The sequence below is a fragment of the Dreissena polymorpha genome, chromosome 3, assembly GCF_020536995.1.
Source record: "Dreissena polymorpha isolate Duluth1 chromosome 3, UMN_Dpol_1.0, whole genome shotgun sequence".
Classification (NCBI taxonomy): Eukaryota; Metazoa; Mollusca; class Bivalvia; order Myida; family Dreissenidae; genus Dreissena; species Dreissena polymorpha.
Genome location: NC_068357.1, coordinates 124,938,271 through 124,949,759, shown reverse-complemented (window position 1 = coordinate 124,949,759; position 11,489 = coordinate 124,938,271).

Sequence of the window (11,489 nt, the reverse complement as noted above, 5' to 3'; positions counted from 1 at the left end):
GGAAGTAACCTACGTTTTGGACCTCACTACGCATTTGTCGAAGATTTCCAAATGCCCTCTGTATTCTACGGAGATTATCTTTCAGGATTTTTCCTTAACTGCCACAGAAAAGAGCTGAATTTATATGCAGGAATTTATTAGACAATTTCCTAAAATATCAAATGTTTTTAATGCTTAATAAATTACTACAAACAAGACAATAAACTTACTTTGTGAATTACAAGTAACAAGTCCATACTGTTTACTTGGCAAATGTAAAACTAAGGGAGGTTATTATAACGTGCCAGTGAAGAAACGTAAAGCATCTATTTCGACCCCGAAGCCGCATAAACAACATCATAACATTTATCATTTGCAAATATAAAATATGTTGATTTGATAAAGGCTTTAATGATGCATTGTTTTGAAACATGAAAAAAAAGTGTTAATTATCGATTATTACTGTTTGACTGTCAAATTACGTCTTTTTGTACACGATGTCAAAATTCCAGGGAAGATGTGCAGTTTAACGTTTTTTCATTTAAGTAAACGTGGAAAAGGGATCAAATCAAAAGAAAACTGTTTTTGATTTTTGTAAGATAATAGATTTTTACTATTGATCATATAAAATGGATAGTTTCCATTATGGCTGCGCAATTCATAAAAAAGATTAATGTATGTTCTACTGCATCAACGCAGCAACAATCAAAGTGTTAAGGATCAATTTTGAGTGATGTGTTTTAATTGTAGTGAATTGTATTAAGTAGCACCGAATACAGCAACCCATGACAGTACACACTAAAGTCAATAAATTAACATTCAAATTTGCAACTGACCGTTAAATTATGTAAAACAATAATGTGTTAAATTCGTTTGTTTCAACGTCGGACGTTTGGACAAAGAAAGCTTCTTTGAACATTTGCGATGCTGTAATTTTCAGTGCCAAGAGAAAAAAATGATTGATTCTATCGTACTGGCACTTAAAACAATTGTGCAGGATCAATGTCATTAAAGGTGTTCCATCTAATCACTTATGAGAACTTCACATGGAAAATTTCGAGTTTAAACAACGACAGCAGACTAAAGTCCATTGCAAAATGAAAGTTGTTTAATGAATTGCCTATAGGATGCACTTGAAAGGTGGTTATCCTACAGCTTTTATACATTTTAACAGTGAAACTAATCTATTTCTCTGAACAAACGAGGCCCAGAATTTTAATATGCGTTATGAAACATTGTAAATGAGTGTACACCATGTGTATTTAAATCGTGTCCCTGGTGATAAAACTTGCAACCTTCCGCATGTATCCTTGTATTTATCGATATCATAATAAACACAAATAAAATACAACAAAGGCAATACACTTTTTCAACTTATATTTTGAATAATACTTATTTAATTGATGCATTAGCATCAGTTCTATTAATAGATGAATAACAATAATGCAAACACGATTTCTTAAATAAATAAACACATTAAAATCACTACTTTGTCCACAGAGATGCCGCTAATGGAAGATGGTTCTTCACAGCAGGATATTACGAATACTGTTGGACTGACAGGATATTCACACTTGTTATCACTGAAAAGGTTGCCCCGTGTGCATATGATCGACAATCCTCGTACCCACAGTTTCTGTTTGCTACTGGGGATGACAGGGGCGATCCTGAGAGCATGACAGGTAGGTCATCTCAAATTCAGAAGCAGCGACTTGTTTATAACTGGTATTGTGTATTCATATAAGGCTCTTAGTGCTGATTGTTTAACGTTTTCAAATTCATTAACATCGTATAACATAAGATTAAGACAAAGATCATTGAAATTATCTGTTCACAAAATACCAATTTTTTCAAAGATCTTGGTAAGATGATAGTGTAATTTAACTTCCATAATGAATTGTTGAAAAAAACAAGGTCGGCAATTTTTTGTTGTATCTGGTTCATGAAGATAAAGTTTTATGTTTCATGGATGGCGTTAGCTGATTCATTTGCTATTTTTATCAAGTAGGCGAATTCTGGATCTTTGTGGTTGATTGAGACATCGATTCTGTTGTATATGTACTTCTTTCATGTGATCCTGTATAAGACACGGTATTGATGCATTGTCTATATTACTCTCACAATTTCAAAATATGTCCATAATGTTGTTGGGTAAGTCGAACTGAATCCATTTGGTATTGTGTTTTTGATTGTTTGCCTCATGTAGTCATTCAACAGAATGTTTTTGTGTAAGGTATGTCAATAAAAAAATAATGAGGCTGATAATATCACGTTTATTACGAGCTGTTTCAATATATTATTCTACAAATTATAACTAACGACAAATAATTAAGTCTGTTTTGTGAACGTACGATACGTGATAAAAAAAGTTCTTGTGTAGAAAACATTTGGTAGATTATAAGATTTGTAATATGTGTATTACTTATAGATTTGTTGATTATTTTTGCAATTAATATTTGTGCATTTTTAACGAATGTTTGTCGCTTTATTTGTGTTCTTGAGTTTCTGTTTCAAGTTTTAAAAGCTTTCAATAAATGTTTATGTTTGAGATTGAAAATGCATATTAGTGTATGTGCGTACATTACTACAACCAGTGTATTATCATATCAATACACAGAACTAAATTCACGGTGCATGCGGTGTACGTTTTTGCGTGACTGCGCAAATAAGACGTTAGCTTTTAACTGGGTGGAAATTCATCGTGTACTTAATAGAAAGCTTCGTGTACTTCTTCGCGAGCTTCAAAAGTGTAAATAATAGGCTAATTTATCTTTATGTTCCGGTTTATGTCGCGTGTAAGTTCTAATAAAAAGAGGTAACCCACAAACATGTGTTTTGTTCATGTTTTTATATATAATTGAGAGTATAGAACAATTTTCGTTGTGTTCAGGATTTAAAATGCAATATATTATGTTAAGTAATGGCAAAGACAAAGGTCTCTGTCTAAGGTCGTAGGTCTGTTGATTGGATTTTTTCGGGAAATGGGCAATTTCGACACGTTTAACTTCTACACGAATTTTTATTTGAGGGACTGAATATACTATCGTATAAATGAGTAAGAGTATGCAATTTAAATGCATATAGGTTTATCTTCCGATTTATAGATAGTATAGTCATGAATGATTTTATGAATGGTTTGGAAGTAATGTGTCATTAAATGTCAGTTTAGCATGGGAAACAAGAGTACTCTCGACTTCCGTAACGAGACGCTCCTCTCCACACAGACTATATCATTTATGAAGAGTGAATATTGATATATAAACGGGTTAAGACCAGTATTAATGACCCTTACCTTCAGAGGTGATGTTTCCATCAATCGATAACAATGATCTGCCCAATTTGCGTAAAAACCTGAACCATGGTGCATTAATTCTCAACACGAGCTGATTTATTTCTCTTAAGTCAAAAATTTAGCATTTTAGTCGTGTGACCCCGCCCTGTGGGTAACTTGTTCTCCTTAAATGTATAGATAAAACTATAACAAGAGGGCAACGATGGCCCTATATCGCTTACCTCATATATAAATGGGTGTTTTTTACAAGTTGTATTGTGTACAATAGGGAATACCAGTTACCCCCCTAAGTATGCTCTTAGGTGGGACCGTGGTCTATTGTTAGGATGCTAGTCTATTAACCAGAAGGTACCTGGTTCAAATCCCGCTCAGACCACTGAGTTTTATTGAACACAAAATTAATCCCACTCTTGCTCCTCTCCACCCAGGAGTATAAATGGGTACCTGTGAGGGAAAAAAGCCAATGTGCCATGGCTGCAAACTGCGCCGAATGTAATCGGACGACTTATATACCAGTGATCGGTGGGCAAATGTCTGGCAAAGTCGATTGAATATGAGTCTAGTATAGTAATCAGACTATAAACACATGCATTTGCATTTAGGCTTACTTCATGCACATAGTTAACATGTGAACACTGTTTACCTTTTTTAAAGTAATGTTGTCAATTAATATATGCAAGCTTTCTACAATCTTTTAAGAGTATCAATGCCAAAACCAAAACTCTTCGTTCTCAGCGTTTTTAATCTGGGAGACAGTTTTTAAAGTTTTCACAATAGAACTATACACATTTTACAACCACGTCGGAACCAAGGTTGACTCCAGGGTTATGATTTAAACAACTACGTAGAGGAAGCGGATTTATATAAAATTACCCAGCCTATGGTATTTGCAATTTAATCTGATATGGGTTTTTTAGAACACTGGAACCATTTTAGGAAAACAACTTACCTCTAGGACAAGGATTTTTTATTCCTTGAGCATGATTGGAAACATTTTGGTCGATGACCACCATATGAAGTTACATGCCAAACATTTCATCCCTGTGCCTTACGGTCCACGCAAGTATGTACGATCCTATAACTTATTTTGCACACAAAAAACATCGAAGAACACCCAAAAAAATGTCTGCTACACTTATACGTGCATATTTGATCATACGATACAAAGACACAACAATTCTTCAAAAATTTGATTTCATGTGTCGGTATCGACGTAAATACTATATTGTGAATTTAATTAAAGTAAACATTAGATTTACGGTACAATGAAAAGATAGTTACTTGATATTATATAATGTTTTTTAATGGTTTGATATGAAATTGCGCACATAAAACGTTGACATAAAATTCGTAGATACTTCCTTTGAGAGGAGATTATGTTTAAAGTGTTTCATATATGAATATAAGGGAAACAAGTTTCATACAATGCGGTGCAAATTTATACTATATGAGAGTTATTAACACATTTGTTGACGACAAACAGGTAATGGCTCATGCAATATATATCACATGTGATATTTTTTTCTTGCAGAGAATGTTTTCGGTTATTTGGTCTACTATGTGACAAAATGACTTATTAATGTACATTTGATAATTAGTCGTCGTAATCCTGGCCCGTGTTTTGCTACAGATTGTTGTTTCTAAGTTTAAAAACTGATTTTGATTACTTATATTAATTACCATACGACAATGACATATTGTGTGTTCGTATACATGTAAAGTATCAATATTCATTATATTTTCTAGATAGACCGTGATTATTAGCGGATACTCAAGAAATCAAAACTATATTAATGAAATGTCCCACAAAGGTACCTTATGAACGAGTAGTTGCAAGATGTGGTAAGGCATTGCACCCATTGACCATTGTGGCGTCTGTCAATGTCGATTGTGGTTGCTGTCAGTATACGTATGTGTCGAAATATATGTTTTAATTTATACAACAAGTCCGTGTGATCATATATAATTTAATTAATGATACATTGTTTCTTTATCTGTATATGGAACACAATATAGATTATGTAAATGAATATTTAATTTTTAAAATGTTTATGAAACCAGTGAAACGTATACTAGATAATTTATAATACGATTAAAACCACAGGGACACATACAATATAATTATTTAAACGATGTATCCGCAATATTTTCACCCGGTAAACCATTTTGCATTAATATTTATTTTAAATGAATACACCATTTCGTCTCTACGGTGTGCTTCCTCGGTATTTTGCTTCAAGAGCGTTGACGTCGGGAATACTGAGTGAAAACCGTCCATAAATATGTTGTCTACCTACGTGACGCGCGAGAAATTGGATGTGCAACGTCATGCCATCTTGGTAGTAAGTTCCAACTAACCTCACTAAAAATATGTTACAATAACACAAAATAGGCAAGAAAAATTATAAATTGAAGAGGAATTTCATAAAATGCAGCAAAGAAAAATTAGCGCCCCGAGCCGATTGTGACGTAGATATTTCGTATATATTTTCCTACAATAACCGAAGCATTCGTCTTTTTAATAGGATCGGAGTGAGTGTTCGTGTGTCGAATGAATAGAGATTGTTGCAGAAAATTAAAATGATCCGTAAAACTACATTTAGATTCACATCGTACCTGCAAGATATACATGCTGGCGAATTCGACTGTACAGACATTTTCGGTTTCAGAATTAAATATCTGGCTTATTTCGCATTTTTCGACACATGTTCTTCTTAAAGGGGCCTTTTCGCAGATTTTGGCATGTTTTGAAGTTTGTCATTAAATGCTTTATATTGATAAATGTAAACATTACATTTGAAAAGCTCCAGTAAAAAATCAAAAATAAAATTTAAAAAAGGGGAAAAAAAGTAGCCCGCAGCAGGGCTCGAACCTGTGACCCCCGGAATCCTGAAGTAAAAACGCATTAGCCAACTGAGCTATCCTGCCAAGCATACATACGTTGCGTATTTTATACGTTATATAAGCAATCTTCGTAGTTTCACAAATTTAAACGACAACAACAGAACTCTCCAAATTATTCAATCGTTTCGCGTTGCAACGTTTTATAATTTTTAGGTTTTTGAATCGTCAAAAAATGCATATAATGGCTATATTAGACCATGGCAAATGTTCAGTAATACTGTTTCCTCACAAATATCATAACTAAACCGAAAATTTACGAATCTAAAAATTTTGCCAATTTACCCGTTATCAACTCGGGATAGCTCATGGTTTACAAATTTATTTGGATATCCTCTTTTTTGTAGATTCTGTTTTAGTTCTTTTTTACGATGTCTGTATTTGTTTTCGTCAGAACATATTCTTTTTAAACGTATTCCTAATCCATAGGGTATTGCTTTCTTCACATTTATTGTAAAATATCAATTTATTAAATATATAAAGCACACATTTAACATAGGATTAAGATACAATATGTAAGTGTTTAACGTCATTTCATTTTTGGCGAATTTTTACATTTTTTTGGCGCCATTTTATATAACGCCATTTATGACGTCATCATGTACAACGTCATTTGACGTTTAAAAACATTTTTCTTTGTTATTTAAATTGTGCAGTCAAAAGACGTAAAAATGTAGTTAACATATAATTTCCAATGTTTTGATAAAGGCATTATGCCGAAACGTCAATTAAAGGAGTATAATCAGAGAGTTATAATTTTTTAATATCCCTTCGGATAATTCAACTGAGCTTATATGTTTTTTAACTCCGAAAAACAAAATGGAAGATGTGTTGGACTGCAATAGCCAAGAGATGGAAAAATACTTACGTTATGTGTCACATAAAGATTTTATATCAAAGTGTGTAAGACATGGGATTGTACCAGAAGGATTCAAGATCAACTGGAATATTCAGATAGACTGTAGCGATGAAATACTAAACAAGTGTGAAAAAATCAAACAAGATGCGTCGGTGAAACTCATGGAACTCACATTGGTAGCTTGTGAAGAGAAAATTAACAAACTAAGAAGCGATGTATGTGTGGAAGATTTAAACAATGACGACCATAAACTGTTTTCAAAACGGAAGCTAGCTGAACTTACACAGAAAAAGAATGAAAAATTCTACAAGCTGTTGAACTGTAAGTTAGATTTTTTATCTTCATTGGTAACAATAGACAATTTTCAAGAAAGTTCCATACAAATGGATGGGAACTGTTTCTACAGATGTATTGCAAAAGAAATATATAACAATGACAACAAGCACGAAATAGTTAGACAAAAAATTAATAACCATATGAAGGACTTAAAAGATGTTTACAAAGAATACGTAGATAGAAGTATCACAAAGCATATAGAAAATCATTCATTTAGTGACGGAAGAGTTGAATTGTGGGCAACTGAAGCCGAAATATATGCAGCAGCAACCCTATTTTTATGTGAAATATGCATATTTGCTGACGACCAAAATATTACAAGTAAACTACTTTTCCAACCACTTAATGGAGTAAAAACAAAACGAAAAATATTCCTAAGATTAAGAATGCAGCATTTTACTTTACTGCATATAAAATTGGACCAAAACAAACATCAATACCTTCCTGAATATGAGAGAATGAATAGGGAAGTTCAAATAGATTGGTTTACAATGGAGTCCTGTTGCAATTTTGAAGAAAGAGGGCATAAAATGAACTATCACGATAAGAAAAATAGAAAAACGCAAGAGTGTGATACACAAAAACTTAAATCAAACGATAAAAGAACTAAAAACAAGGGTGAAAATAAACCAGCAAAAAAAGACACAATTGAAACAAATAATAATAGTCTTGACACTGTTACTAATCTGTCTTCAAGAAAGTTAACAGAAGCAGAAACAAGTCTATTATCCAAAGGAATATCTTTTGTACCGTCTAAAAAACACGTAGATTTATCTAAGATACACAGTGACCTAGCAGAATGGGAGAGACGGATGCGACTCGCAGAGTATTTCCATAGTGATGAAAATCAAGAAAGGAAAAATGAAAAGGAGGAATATGAGATAAAGAAAGAAAGCCGTTTTACTCCTGAACCTGGTAGAGAAAAGTGGCTAGATGCTTATATAGAAGCAGTTAAAAATGATATTCTAAATGGCATAAAAGAAAATGGACAGTCAAATATCACAAGACAAGAAAAACAAGCATTGCACACGTTACTAAATGATTCCAGTATAATAATAAGGCCTGCAGACAAAGGTTCTGGAATAGTGATAACAGACGCAAATGAATATGTAGAAAAACTCCGGAATGAACTTAATGACAGCACATCATATGAAAAAACTAATGGGAATGGACTTGACAATGCAAACACAAAGGTGAAGCAACTAGCAAATAAACTATTTAAAAACGGCATTATCTCAAAGAAATTACAACAATACTTGATACCAAAATATCCATCAAGAGGGAAACTTAAAGGAAATCCAAAAATACATAAAAAAGGCAACCCGTATAGAACAATCGTAAATGGCATTGGAACAAGTACTGAAAGAATGGCAGAGGTAGCAGAAAAGGAGCTAGAAACCTATGTTATAGAAACACCAAGCTATATAAGAGACACCACAGCATTTTTAAACGCTATAGAGAGGGAAATAACTACACCATTACCAGAAGGAATTATCTTATACTGTTTTGATGTTGTCAAGTTATACCCATCGATTCCAAAGAAAGAGGGCCTAGAGGCGTGCAAACAAGCTTTAAATGAACGCTGTACTAAGACCATCAACACTGAAGCGGTGATTGAAATGATTGAAACTGTTTTAGAAAATAATGTGATCGAATTTTGTGGACAAGAATACAGACAAAAAGAGGGAGTAGCTATTGGATCGAAACTTGGGAGAAATTATGCCTGTTGTTACATGAGAAAATGGGATGAACAATTATCTAAATACAATAAACAACCAATATTCTATAAACGTTTCATAGATGATGGGTTTGGACTATGGACACATGGAATTGACGAACTCATGAAATTTTTCGACTATGCTAACAAAATACATGAAAACATCAAAGTAGAACTAAGATGGAACACAGCACAGATAGATTTCTTAGACACAAAAATTCAACTAGAAGATAATAAAATAACAACTGATTTATACTCAAAGCCAACTGATAAACATCAATATGTCCAATATGACTCAGACCATCCAACAAATGTGAAGAAAGCAATACCCTATGGATTAGGAATATGTTTAAAAAGAATATGTTCTGACGAAAACAAATACAGACATCGTAAAAAAGAACTAAAACAGAATCTACAAAAAAGAGGATATCCAAATAAATTTGTAAACCATGAGCTATCCCGAGTTGATAATTTAAATAGGAAAGACTTACTTAAGAAGAAAGAAACAAATAAAACAGCCAACAAGAGAGTACCACTAGCTATAACTTATTCAAACAACCTTCCAAATATCCACTCAATAATTCGAAAACATACAGACAAACTATATAAATCAGACAGAATGAAAAATATATTCCCAGACGTACCAATAGTTGCATACAGACGAGATAGGAATATCGGTGACATTTTAGTTCATGGAAAAACAAACAAAGAAATAAACAAACGTTTTCAACTAATACCACAATCGTGTAAGACTAATTGTATAGTCTGTAAAATGTTGACAAGAGGTTTTCATAACAACCCAAAAAGTGACATTCCAAACGAAGCAATAAAACAGAACTGTAACATTTATAACTTGGTGTACGGTATATTTTGTATTAAATGCCAAAAATGGTATACGTCGGAGAGACGAGCAGATCATTAAAGGAACGTGCCAAAGAACACGAGGCTGACGTGCGACTACGAAGAGAGAAACCAATCTCAGAACATTTCAATGGTGCAGGCCACAGAGTGCAGGATATGGGTGTATCAGTGTTAACACAAATAAGAGACAGTTCCCATTATTACAGACTTATTAAAGAATTGGAATTTATAAAGAAGTTTCAAACGCAATCACCAAATGGACTAAATACAAAAAATCAACTTGATGTCCTGCTACGGGAAACTATCTTGTAAAAAATATATGTGAAAAACATTTGATATTAATCATCAACATAAATGGATGTAAAACTAATAGTACTTTATGCAATTTATCTTGTCCATAATGTGTATATGATATATAGAATAGCAAGTATATATGATTATTTAATCAAATATCATTTGAATATTATACATAGATATGGATTGAAATAATAAGAGTCATAAAATAAGTTTACCCTATTTAATTTATGATAATAAGTTAAGGTAGATTATAATTACATATGATGATGATTATTTTATTGTAAAATATCAATTTATTAAATATATAAAGCACACATTTAACATAGGATTAAGATACAATATGTAAGTGTTTAACGTCATTTCATTTTTGGCGAATTTTTACATTTTTTTGGCGCCATTTTATATAACGCCATTTATGACGTCATCATGTACAACGTCATTTGACGTTTAAAAACATTTTTCTTTGTTATTTAAATTGTGCAGTCAAAAGACGTAAAAATGTAGTTAACATATAATTTCCAATGTTTTGATAAAGGCATTATGCCGAAACGTCAATTAAAGGAGTATAATCAGAGAGTTATAATTTTTTAATATCCCTTCGGATAATTCAACTGAGCTGATTTGTTTAAGATTGTTCAATTTTAAGCCACAACAACTCAGAAATTATATTGTTGTTTCCGTAAGATCTTGGAAAAGTAATGTTTGAATCATTTATGTCGTTATTCAAATGTCGCAAAAAAGTGTTACATCTGGGCTGCACACGCGTAATTTCGTTCGTTTATTCCACTTAAACAGGAAAAGGCACATTAGCTTTAGATAACAAATCGAATAATTATTTCACTTGTAGTAAAAAAATGCTATTTTTAATAGAGGCGTCGATTTCTTTATAAATTTGATCAAACGCCAAAAGCAATAAACATCCTCTATACAATTTGCAGGTATTAAAATTTAGTCAAGTAGCCGTTTCAATATTGAACAACAAACATAATTTCATAACAATTTTTCGTAAATGAACGTTATCAGCATCTAACATGTAATATCGCAGCATGAAGAGGCGATTGATCTTAGCCGTAAACCGTTTCACATCTGGAAGGGATTAAAAGCCTCTCCATATTACACGCTTCAGTCGAAACCGCTCGGCGAGGAGTTTAGACGTTCAATAACCCTGATATGCCATGAGTGTTACTATGTTATAATTGAATACTTTGTATCGGATGATGTTCTCTTCACTTCATTTAGTAACACTC